The sequence below is a fragment of the Pinus tabuliformis genome, chromosome 2_2, assembly GCF_031772625.1.
Source record: "Pinus tabuliformis cultivar Carrire ecotype Pingquan chromosome 2_2, CPIR1, whole genome shotgun sequence".
Classification (NCBI taxonomy): Eukaryota; Viridiplantae; Streptophyta; class Pinopsida; order Pinales; family Pinaceae; genus Pinus; species Pinus tabuliformis.
The window spans coordinates 106,021,633-106,034,711 of NC_142300.1; positions in this window are offsets into that span (position 1 = coordinate 106,021,633).

A 13,079-nucleotide genomic window follows, 5' to 3' on the forward strand; every position below is an offset into this window, starting at 1 on the left:
CACAGAAGTCTCATAGGACTTGAGATCTTCATAACTCCATGCAAAAACATCTTGGAATTCTTTGAACAGTTCAACATATTTAAGCTTTTGGTCAGGAGGAAAAATTTTGGACAATTTTATCATTTTAGGATTTTGTTCAGTTCCTATGTTACAGTGTTCAATGTCTACATTTAAAGGCTACATTTTGGGTTTCCTTGGGATATCATTAGAATCAAAAATGTCTTCCAGAGGAGTTAATCCTGTGGGTAAAAAATTGTCCTTTAAATCAATAACTTCATATTCTCCTCCAATAGTTTCATCAAAGTCTATTTCTTTAAGCTCTTGCAACTCTTTGTTGGTAAATTTTGTGGGCTGTAGTATTTGAGTTTCTGTTTTAGCTGAAATGTGTGTTTCAATTTTGTCTATTTGATCAACTTCACAAACGGTGCCTATGCCTATATTAGTGCTGGAAAATTCTTCTTTTAAGGTTAGGAAATTATTAATCTGAGTGTCATTGTCAAACAGTTGCCAGTTTTTTACATTGTTAGGTACAGTTGGCCTATGTTTAATCTCAGCTGTAAAATGATGATTGGGCTCAAATGGCAGTTTACAAGTGCTGGAAAATGTTTCCAAACTGTGAGCATGCAAATTGTGTTTCCTTGGAATTTTGGCAAGCTGTGTTTCTAGGAAGGTATTGAGTATTTCAATTGCTGCCCCTCTATAAGATCTTAATCTGAGATCATTTGTGAGTAAGTTTCATTTCATTTATTGAATAACTAAATCAGAGTCTCCCAAAATTTGATACCCTAACTGCCCCTAAGCTTTTGATAATTACGAGTCCTAGCAAGAGGGCTTCATATTCAGCCATGTTATTAGTACAACTAAAATTCAACCTGTATGCATGTCCTCCAGCATGATCATTTTCCATATTATGTATCCAAATCCCTGCTCCTACTCCTAGTTTATTGAATGATCCATCAAACTCTAAATACCATAGGATTTCATGACTATAGCTAGCATCAGGGGTCTTAGAAATTTTCTTACTAGGGAGATTTGGATCTTCAGTTTCATGAGGTTTCCCTTTTGTGTCTGATATATCATTGGTCACAGAAATTTCTTGAATCTGAACACTAGATTTCTCATTTATGATTTTTTCTTGTGTTAATTCTAAAACCTTGTCATCAGTTGGAGGGTAAATTTTAGCATTGTATAGGATGAAGGAGTCCATATCAGAATGCATGAAATAGATGGAAAAATTCTAGGGTTTCTCCTGGCTGCTTACCACGTATTTCATTAAAGTTTCTCGGTACAATCTCTTTGGCTGGCCAAATACTGAAATGGTAGCATAGGACATGTCCAACTGTAAAAGATCCCTGGAGCTTTGCACCCTAAGACCTAGACAACAATATGCCATATTTTGGTGGAATATCAGCTACCACTACATCCATTAAAATTGTCTTGGCAGGGTATTGAACTAATGATACACACAAATCTTTGATCAATCCTAGACATCTGACCTGGTTTGAATCAAAAGAGAACAAGTCTTTGTATGGCCTGGTGATATCTAGGTCCAACTTTTCCATTACAGATTTGGGCATTAAATTGTGGGAAGCTCCAGAATCAAACATTGCATTGTGCAGTATTTTGTCATGAATATTCAGACTTACATAGAAAGGAGGGACCCCTCCATCTACTGATTTACTGTTTACTTCAGGGCCAAAAATTAATTCTGGCTAGTCATCAAGGACATTTACTACATCTCTGTTTTCTGAAATTTGAAGTGATCTGCTGATTTTTTCTCTATAGATATCATGCTTAGCCAATTCTGACAATGGAATTGCTATCTTTAACTTGCTTATTTCGGTATGAAGGTTAAAATGTTTTTCTGTTTGAATTTTTTCATTTCGAGCAGTGAAATTTTCTTTTTCTGCTATTTTTTCAATGTCTTTTCCTTTATCAGGAGCAGTGTTATGGGCTGAGGTTGCTTCTATGTCACTTTTTGGAGGTTCTCCCACAATTTCTTTGGAAGGAATGGAAGATGAAGACTGTTTATTAGGTTGTTGATTATCTATAACATCATCAACTATTGGATTGTTTGGGTTAGGAATTGCTTTAGGAGGAGTTTGTATAGGAGGGTTATTGACTCTAGCTTTGGTAGGTTGTTTAGTTTCTTTATGTTTATTGTCATCAGGGACATCTATTCTCCTGCTTCTCAGATTATATTGCTTGTGAACTTCATAGATGGTTGTGTCATATCCTTCCCTAAAATCAAATGGTTCCCCTGATTAGATTTGGAACTGATTAAGAGTGTGAGCCTCTTGGTATTCTTGGGTTAAGAAAATTTTTTTTCACCGCTGAGCCCCATTAAGTTAATTTGAGTGTCTTTTGTTGGTTCACTGGAAGTTGAAGCTTCAGCATAGTTTTCTTGGAATGGAGGTCTAATGTTTTGGTCAGGGTTAGCCTTTCCAGTATTGGGATTATGATTTTTTCTGAAATTTGGGTTTCTTCCAGTGTTGCTTGGTTGGCCATCCCAAGGGGAATTCCTCTCAATTGTTTCTACCCTATCACCAAGTTTGTCCATTCCTTTATTGATAGCATCTAATTTCTGCTCAAAGGCAGAAGGCTCTTCTTTGATGGGCATCCTCATTTCATCCCTAGCCCGAGCTCGTTTAGAAATCAGGTTGGCCTCAACACTGACGGATATACTCTGCATGTCTTCTAGGCTTCAAGGAGCCCTTTCCCTAAGCTGGTATGCCATGTCAGAGTAAAATGCATCAGGAAATTTGATCAAGGCCAAGTCTGGTGGAGACCTGAGATTCTGAGGAATAGCATTGTATACATTATTAAATCTGGTGCAGTAATCTTGGACAATCTCTTGTGGACCTCATTTCAAGTTTTCATATTCTGATAAAATGTGGAGAGGATCTTTTTTCTTTTCCCATCTGTTTAAGAAGGTCTGATAAAGAGTTTCAGGATCATTGATAGTGTTTGCAGGGAATGCTCTAAACCAGGTTCTAACATCTCCAGTTAAGGTTTGGACAAAGACTTTCATTCTTACATCATCATCATCAATCTCATATTTTTCAAAATAATCCATCATTTTCTTAGTGTGTTGTTGAGCTGTGCAAGTGCCAGTACCATCAAAATAGGTGATTTTGCTTTGATAATCTTGAGGCATAGCCCCCGAATTTGCTGGTAATTGTAGGGGGGCATATCGGTTTTCCATATTTGCAGAGATAAGTGTAACAGCTGGGAGAACAGGGATACCAGTTGAAATAGGTGTTGTAGATGGGGGAGTGGAAAATATGGTTTGAAGTGCTGACGGTGAGCTAGGAGAAGCAATAGTAATGGCAGAAAGGACTAGTGCTTTCTCAGGAGTAAGCTCAGATTGGATAAGGGTCTACTGGCTTCTAAGGTTTTTATGAATCAGATTAGGATTTTGAAACATAGGTGGGGGATTCGGATCTGGATTTGATCTAGTGGAGCATATCTTATTCTTTGGAGCTAACTTCTGAATATATTTTTGTTTTTTTTTTTGAAATATTTGAAGGATACAACTTTAACAGTGTCTTGTAGGAATTTTTTTTTTAAATATAGGAGATTTGAATTTTCCTGAAGATCTACTGAAACAGAAAACTGATCAAGTATTTGAGACAACTGTTCAAAGCCTAAAACTAGATTGGAAATAGACTGAAGCAATTTTTATTTACTCATGTAATTGCATAGCAAAAGCAGTTTCAAAGGCTACCTAGCTAACTTCAAGCTCCATCTGTAGCTTATAAAATAAATACCAGTAACAAACAATTATTCTAATCCCCAGCGGAGTCGCCAATGATGTTATCACTGAGGTTGTTCCAAAAAGTTGTAAGAAAGGGAATACAGCCGAGGTAACCACAAACCAATCTTCTAGACATAGATTCTAGCCAATCTGCATCCAGAGAGGGCTCTCTCTTTATAATTTAGCTTTGTTTTGAGGTATGTTAGGCTAGTTATGAAGTACAAGGGTTTTCTTTTGAGTTTGGTTGGAGGAATGGAGTTTCAATAAAACAACAAGGTAAAAATGAAGCCTTTCAGTCCATTGGGCATGATGGAGTCAAAGAAGGATGGCTTACTGGGTTAGGTTTCTTATTAGAGGATTTATCACAGAGAAAGGTACTCAAATATGGAACAATTTATAGGCTGAAATCTGATGGAATGGAGTCAATTGGTGAAGGGCAATTAAAAATCCTTCATCATGTTGACAAGGGGAAAATGGATGATTAATGCTAAGGAGCAATTAAGAATTCCTTATCTCATATTCAAGATGAAAGAACCAGGCGAAACAGGAGCAATTAAGAATTCATTGTTTATGCTAATTCTAAAGAAAACATTAATAATAACAGAGACTGAACACAGAGTGCAAACAAGCAAATTCTGAGTTATTCTTTTCCTCTATTATTTAGATCATGAAACATATATGATATAGTAAAAATAGAAACTGTAAGACACAAGTTGGAAGGGACTTGCTAATCCATAAAACGATTCAATAATTCTACAACATGGTCCTTAGCATCAATTCTTCATCCAGTGAGCTAGACAAAATGGTTCCAACAACCTTTTATTCCAAAATTCAAAATTACAACAAATTCTGAGAATGAATCCCAATCAACCAACCCCAAATACTTCGTCTGGGGGGGTATTTATACAAAAATGTCAAGATATCATACAAAATATCTGATAGAAATAAATATCTACTGACAATTAATGTTTATTTTACATAGATAGAGACAGACAGTCTCGAAAACAGGGAGGCAATAAATAGATGCAATAAATTCATGCTGTGCTGGTTGATCTGTCTTTAAGAGATGTACTGGAGGAAGGTGCTACAAGTCGGTTCCCAGCTGTCTTCTACTGATGCTCTGTGCTAGTTTTTCTACTTTGGCTGGACTTTCTTTAACTCTAATGTGATATGCTTTTACCTGCAGGACTGTGATTTATTTCTGTCCTGCGCATTATAATAGATGGTGCAAAATTTTGATTTGACCAAAGATAAGTTTACAGGATCTCTAGCATGCTCTGCCATCACTCTGGTCCTGGTATTTTATGTCTCTGCAGCTTCCTTAAAGTCTCATTAGTCTCTGTGTACCTGAAGAAATTAGATGGGATGGTGAATATATGCTTCACCTCATGCTCTATATAGAATAGATTTTCCACGCTGTCATAAAGAGGCTGGCCAGATGGAAGTGCTTTTTCTCCTCAAGTACTTGAAGATGCATTAGCTTGATTGATAGCATATGTGTTTAATTTATGTACATAGTCCTTGTGCTTCATCAGACGATCATTATCTCCCAAAGGACTTGGCAAACCGTTTTTATGCAAGACTGTAAATTTTGTTGTGAAAGAGTCAATCTCTACCTGCATGTCCCGGCATCTTCTGTCCAAGTTTTTCATTAGAATTCTCATGGTCAGAACTCTCTTGATGTCCAGAATGGTACCTATTCTGTCTCTAGTATCTAGTGCTTCCAGTTCTTCACTGATCTTGGTATTTAAAAAATGTATTAGCTTGTTAGCTTGCTCAGGCATCTGTCCTAATAAGGCTCTGGTTTTCTGAATTTCCACTTGGGCTACTCTTATTAAATCAATCTGTTCATAAATGGTCTGAATAAACCTCCATACATCACTGAGGGATTGAGTGATCACAAAATTCCTCTTATTTCTGCCAGAGGCTTATGCAGAGAGAGATCCTTTTCTAAGGATCTTACCTTGTTCTCCAATGCTTTGACTTCCCTTATTCACTCTGCCACATTCATCTTGGATTTATCATAGCTTTGCTCAACCTTTGCTAGTTTTTCTTTAACTTGTTTCAGCTCAGATACTTGGAGTTTCAACTCCTCCATGGCTTTTATTAATTGCTCTGTGGTCATAGCTATACTGCTGCCTGGTGTTGTTGCTGTTGCTGAGGTACCTGTGGTGATTTCTACTGTTGATGTCGGGATAATGGGAGGCACTACTATTATAACTGTGGGAGGGGCAGTTGTGGCTGTTGGAGCTACTTCAGGTGGCTGAGAGGTCAAATCTCCCTGCTTTTCTTGTAGTGCTTTCTGCAATGCTTGCTCTGTCTCACTCAATCTCTCATTCAACCTCATGAGCAGGTCCATCATGTCCTCTTCGGACTTCTGTTGTACAACATCTGCGGTTTGTGGATGCATAGAAGGAGGCATTTTGAGCTATTTTGTAAGGGCAGCAATGTCATCTTCCTTTATCCTCATTAGTGCTTTTATGCCTTTGGCATCTTTGGGATCATGTCCCAATTCAATGATAATATCCTCCAAAGATTTTATCCTGCTGCCCTTTGCTAGGGAAGAATCTTTCTCTAGATCTAATTGAGGAGAGGTGTTCTCCAATGAGTTTTGCAATTTATGAGCCAACATTTCTTTATCATCTAGTGTGGAATACACCATCTCTCCAGTCTGTTTGTGCAGCTCAATCTCGTCTATTAGATGAATGTCCTTGGCCAAGACTTCCATATTTGTTCTGATATAATCAACTGCCAATTGTGGTTGCTATACCTTGGGCTTGAAGTAACTCATGATCATTTTTCCCTCCTTTATGTCATAGGCATACATCAACCTTTGCTGTTTTATGGGGGCCATCTTAAGATATTGGTTATAAATTTGCAACCTCAATGGATCATTCCTAGCCTTTATTTCTGTGAATGTTCTTTTGATGTCAGAGGTTTGCTTACTTGGTGGCCTAGTGGATGAAACTTCCACACTATGCTGCCTTTTTAGCTCCTGCCTGTGTGAGCTGGTTGATGTGTCTATCATGGAGGAGGTCTGTGGGCTGGTTCCCCTTTCACCTCTTAGGCTTTCTATTATTTATTCAATGATTTCCTCTTTAGATAGAGGATTCAGTCTTTGCCTTTTTGCACCTGGCTGTTCTGCAGTTCCACTGATGGGTGTGGCTTCTTCTCTATCCCTTTTCTTGCCTTTTTCCTCATTTACAGGAGTCTGTAGTGTAGGAATCTCTACTGCTTTGGTCTGTACTAGAGGGATTTTCCCCTGTTGATTAGTCATTGCTTGCTGCTCTGTGCCTGCTACTTCTTTGCCCTCAGAAGAGCCTGAACTGGTGTGTTGGTTTCTTGTACAGGTTGTTGTAATGTTCCAGTAGAAGATGTACCCACTCTAGTTTGCTGAGGCAGCTTGAAAGATACCTGTCCAAAAGAGTCCAGGTCAAGGGTCTTTTCTAAATCTTTCATAGCTCGTACTATCTATTCTTGCTGAGTAAGTTCTTCTACTAATGTACCCTCTACCCACTCATCATGATTAGCATATTGTTCTACTTCAGGGATCCTATGATGTGTGTAAGTTGACAACCGGTTTCTTACTTTTCTGTCACTTATAAAGATATTTGGGTCATATGGTACCCACCAGAAGATTTTCTTCAATTTGAGGTCTTCCCCTAATATCTTATCAGCATCTTGCCATGCTTCCCTCTTGTTAATGATAAAAGGGCCTAATTGGTTTCTTATTCTCAACTGAGCTTTTTTCTTTACATTGCAAAAGTGAGTTAAATCTACATTGATAAGTTGCATGAAATATTCCAATGCAAATAGTCTCATGGGCACATATTTGGGCAGCTTATAAGGACACAGTTCCCAACCATATATCCTAATTTCAGTGTGATCCTAGTAGAAGTGCCAGTCACCTATCCTGTAGTTTTTGGAGAGCTGTAAAATCTTCTTTATATCACCAGAGAGCCTAGGAGGAGGAGCTCCTATCAATAGAATGGAGGCTGGATGTATAAACAAGTCAATGAATTCACAATAGGTATAAGGGGATTGACCAATCTTGTGGAAGACTGAGGTCCAAAAGATTATAGACCTCCTCTCTCCTTTGGAATCCAATTTCCTGATGGGAAATATAAAACTGTCTGGGTGATAATACAACAGCAGATGGTATATGAAAGTTGTGTATTTAAACACTCCTTCTCTTTCCAAATTCATAAATTGAGCATGGATTTTGTCAGCAATGAAAGAGGCATAGTCATACTTAATAGTAAGGGGCTATCCTGGAGTAAAGGTGGATAACAGAACCAGGATCATCTCATCCACATATTCGCTGGACCTAAATCCCAAGATCACTGATATCATATCAAGAATAACTCTTCCAATCTCATTGATCCAAACATATAAATAAGGAGGTGGGCCTTGGGGCTGGCACTTTGGTTTCATGAATAACCTAGCAATCTGGGTTATTTCTGCACTAGACAGTTGAGAGCCTTGCTCAAGAAAAAATTCCATGGAAAGAGGAGCAAGAGGCTGAATTGGATGGAAGTGTAGCATCTCATTGATAGATTCAGTAGTTATGTAAAAGAGAACAGTTTGTGATGGGGTCATAACTGCTTTACTGACAGGGTCTTAATTGGCACAATACTGGCGAATAATATCTGGGAACACATTGATTGAGGGAAGGTAATACCTAGGGAGATTGGATTCCCATATTCCATAGATATCAGAGTTGTTAAAATGACTATTTCTGATTAGGCAAAAAGTATGAAGATGATTTTGGCAACCAGACGAGTCTTTCATTTGGAAATCTTTGTCAGCTAAGGGTAGATGATTTTGGTCCATATGAGGTGCATTGAGGGGTGTTACACTAGGGGCCACAGGGGCTTCCATGCTTGTTTACTATGTTTTTTAACTGGAAGTCAAGTTTTTGTGGAAAAAAGGGCAAAAGAGAAGTTCTGGATGGGTTGGTATGGGAATTATGGACTGCTTCAGCTTGAATTTGGCTCCTATAGTATAATTTGCAGAGGAAAACTGAAAATACAGGTTCGGGAGGTGAGATGGGGTAAATACCTATATTTTTGAGGCGAACGAGTGAAATTTGCAGGTTGATTGACGAGTTGTGGAGCAGGATGCTCGAATTTGCTGGTCGGTGTCGTGGACTAGAGCTCCGGCAGTTTCTTGAACATAGTTTGAATGCAACAGGTTCATAGAAACAACAAATAAAAATGGGCGAAAATGACAATTTTTATGAGTTTTTTAATAAAAATTGGCTTTGCAGGGATTTTTTGGCGCTTTTCGGTCATATGATGTCATCGGAATGTGACGTTTTGTCGCGATGCGGGAGTACAGATGCAGATGTGGAGGTGACATGGTGATGATGTTAGCAGGTGGGATTAGTGGGAGGGTGGTAAGTAGTATTGGCCCGCACCGCTTATGAGCTTAGGCGGTTTCAGGAGGAAGGGTCGTGAGCATGGCGGGAGGGCACTGTGTGTCCCAGGTATGGCGGGAATACCACCGACTCCCTGGGTAGTAAACATCGGCAGCGAAGGGCCTCGCGATATGATCGTGAGCCATCCGATCAGCGGGCCCGAATCCAATGGTTGGCACCCAACAGAGCTGGGGGAGGGTTACTGCGTGGGGCCCATGTAATATAAACAATGATTTAATGTATCAAGGTGATTACTATTGGTTGTCGGGGTGTTCGTTAATTAACCCAGATGGTTAATTAACCAAATTTTACACGGCATAGGTTTTTTAATGAATTCTAGATGAACTATCAAACCCTCATTTTTATAGTGCTATGGTTATAGATTAACCAGGGGTAGGACATTAATTTTTTTGAGGATTTTCCATATGTTTACATAATACGGGGTGGAACAAATTATATGGGGATTATATAATAAAGTTAAAGGGTTAGTATGAGAGATATGTTCGAGAAAGAGATTTAAGTTATAGAGTCCAAAAACTTAGGCTTAGGGAAATGAAAAGGGTTTTACACCAAAAATGTGGCTTCTTTTCCTAAAGCACGAATGTTATTTTACTCAGACTTTTTCATGAAATGGGGTGATTTCGGAGTATTGAGCAGATCTCAGTATCCTTGAGGGGAGGTTAGTAAGTGTTTTTAGGAGAAGTGTGAAGGGAAGTTAGGCATGCCTCACTTGATTTGTAACTAAACAGTTGCCAAGGTACTTATGATATCAATAAGGTGAACATATTTGAGAGACAAAATTAATCATAAGCCTGCGTCTGCAACACCAAAACTACCTACCTAGCCTATCATACCTAGCATTTTTCTTCTTCTTACATGGGTGCACTTGGACTAGTAAACACTTACAAATTTTCTTTTCTTTTAATGGGAATCCTATCTAAGTCTGCCCTTATTTCTTCCAAGGGCTCAGATTTAACTGTTGAGCTCATTTGTTTCTCTACCTAACTATTTATCTGCCAAGATTGAATAGTTTGGACAGATTTTATTCTCTATCTCTAAAACAAGAAATTCAAACATGAACTCGCCAATATTAAGTTGTTTGGCCATCCATCAACTGTGGCAAGAGTCAACCAACTGTACAAATGAGATTCTTTGCAAAAATGGAATAGTAGTGGCATTTTGGACTAGCACACTTTCATGGTCCTTTTCTTTGGGGTTCTTTTTTTTTTTTTTACCATTTCATTCTTTTTACCCTTTGTTCTTTCTTTTAGGGTATACCCTCTTTTCATTTTTTAAGATTTTTAATTTTTTAAAAATATGGAACCTTTGCAGCAGGGAAAGGATGAACATATTTGGGATTTTAACCAGTCAATCATGAAATATGACACCTATTGGTATAGGAGCATAACAAGCAGACCCTTTGACAGATTCTAAAGGTTTCATATTGCGACTGGCCACTGCCTGCCTGTAGGAGGGAATGGAGCTCCCCCCTTTGCCCGCCTCCATGGATCTCAGAAACCTGAAACCCTAGCTATTCATTCGCAGTTCCATTGTTTCACCATCATAACCTCCTTCGCAACCCAAAACTCTTTACACTCAATCAATAGTTTTATCCTTGGTGCTTATGGCTTTCACTGATTTTTGTGTTTCTTGAACAATTTTTTATTCCGACACTACAATATTCTTCACCCATTCAACAATATCCTTCTCCTTTTTTTCATGATTTTCCTTTCAATTTTATATAGAGGAAGAATCCTCCATTTAAAATTGTTTGTAATGGATCATTCTATCATATAATGAGAAAACAAATCTCTTATTAAAACTGTATGTTTGACTGTGCACATTTTAAACTTCGAGATGTAGATGTTGAATCACCCATAAAAGGGAAATTATACCATGGTACCAACTATTTAGAATGAATTTGGTCTATTATGGAAATATCATCGTTACTTGTTTCCTTATAATGGTCCATACCTTCTTGCTCCTCACCTTCATCCACATGCACCTGTAGGTTTTCTATAACACTAGCTACTATTTCTTGAGCATGGAAAACTGTATCAAAAAAAAATTCCTCAATGGTTTTAATTGGTTTTAATTTCCTAATGTAATTTTTAGGTCTTTTTTCATCACTCGGTTGATACAAATCAATAATTTTCTGCATTGTTCCTGGCAAACTAAACTTAACCTTGTTATTTTTACTTTCTTGTAGGGCATAATGTAATTTTTTAGCCAACAGATGAGGGACATCTATGGTCATGCCTTTCAACCTAATGAATAAATAGCCTCATGCAGTCACTAGAAAGAATAATCTTGTGATGATCAATAATTTTATTAAGGGAAACTTGAATCAAGGATTTGTATAGTCATTAGGGAACATCTTTCATTTTTAATCCGTTCCTCAGAATAAATACTTTTTTCCCACATATTTCACTAGCCATTTCAATGTTTTCTACCTTGGGGGTTTTCTTGGAGTTAAATATTGCTCCCCCTCTGCATGGAAGTTTTGTTTCTCTTACAACCAAATAAGGGTATAGGTTAATCTTCTATCCAAATATTATTAATTCCAAGGCTTTATCATCATAAATTTCTATGGGCTCATCTATCTCATCATTTTTGAAGTTGAATTGTCCAAATATAAAGTTATAAACTCGTGCTCTTCTTAGGATATCTAGCATACATGGTGGACAACTATTTGTATCTCTCCATGTATCAAGACACTCTTTGAATTTTTTGACTATGAACTTCTCCTGGGAACCTCATGTGTCAACTATTTGCAGGGAAGAGGATGTGATAGTTTTAATTGAGGCGATCATTGTCTGGGATCAAGGCACACTAGTTGAATGCACATTGAATGAAATAATTCAAAATACATAGACCATTGAGGAATGCATGCTTAATAAACTTTGACGAATGCATGCTGAATGTAAAAATGAGTGCTAAATAAACCATGAGGAATGCATGGGAAAAATAGTTTTTTTTTTTTTTTTCTATAAATCACTTTTATAAAGAAAATAATTTTTAATAAGGGAATGAAATTGTTTATAAGGTCCTTTAAATTTTCTCCTTTACCCCTATATTTTTTTAAATACAAAATACAAAATTAAAATTTAATATTAAGATACAAGATACATTTTATTAAAAATAACACTTTTAAATATAGGGCTGCAAGATTTTGATGGCATGTAAGATGGCCATCACTTCTTTCTCATGGGTAGAACTGACCAAATTTTCATCATACATCTGGTTATTCAAAATTGAAAGTAAATGTCCCTTTTGCATTAAAATGGAACCAAAACTTTTTTCTAGTAAATGTCCTAACTAGGTCACTTGACCTAATCTTAAACTTGAAACCCTAAAAACTATGTACAATATAAAAAAACCCCAAAATAGACCATGAAAACCCTAAGTGCTATCTCTTTATCTGTCCCTCAACAACATTTAAACCTAATTACTACTTAAATTATAAGGTCATCCAACCTTATAGGGTTTTTACCATGAAACTATAAGTTTCAACTATTATAAGGTCCATCACCTTGTTCCAAAACAGTCTTGGTGTGAATTTACTCGAGGCACATAAACCATTTATCAAAATGAATATGCTATGTGTTGCATACAGTTATTTTATATTTAGGTTGGATGTTATGAACTTAAAGTCATAAAAATTAAATAATATTAAAATATTATTTAAATAAATAAATTATTAATTATAATTAATTAATTAGAAAATACTTAGTTAAATAAAGAGACATGTCTCTCTGGTTAGGCATGGCCAGTCAACTCCTATTTAAGGGGCACCACCTTAGCCTTGTAAGCATCATTCAAATATTATCAATTAATAATAAATATATTACATTTAGAAGTCTGGTGTATTATTACAGTTTATAGTAATTTAGAATTTAATTC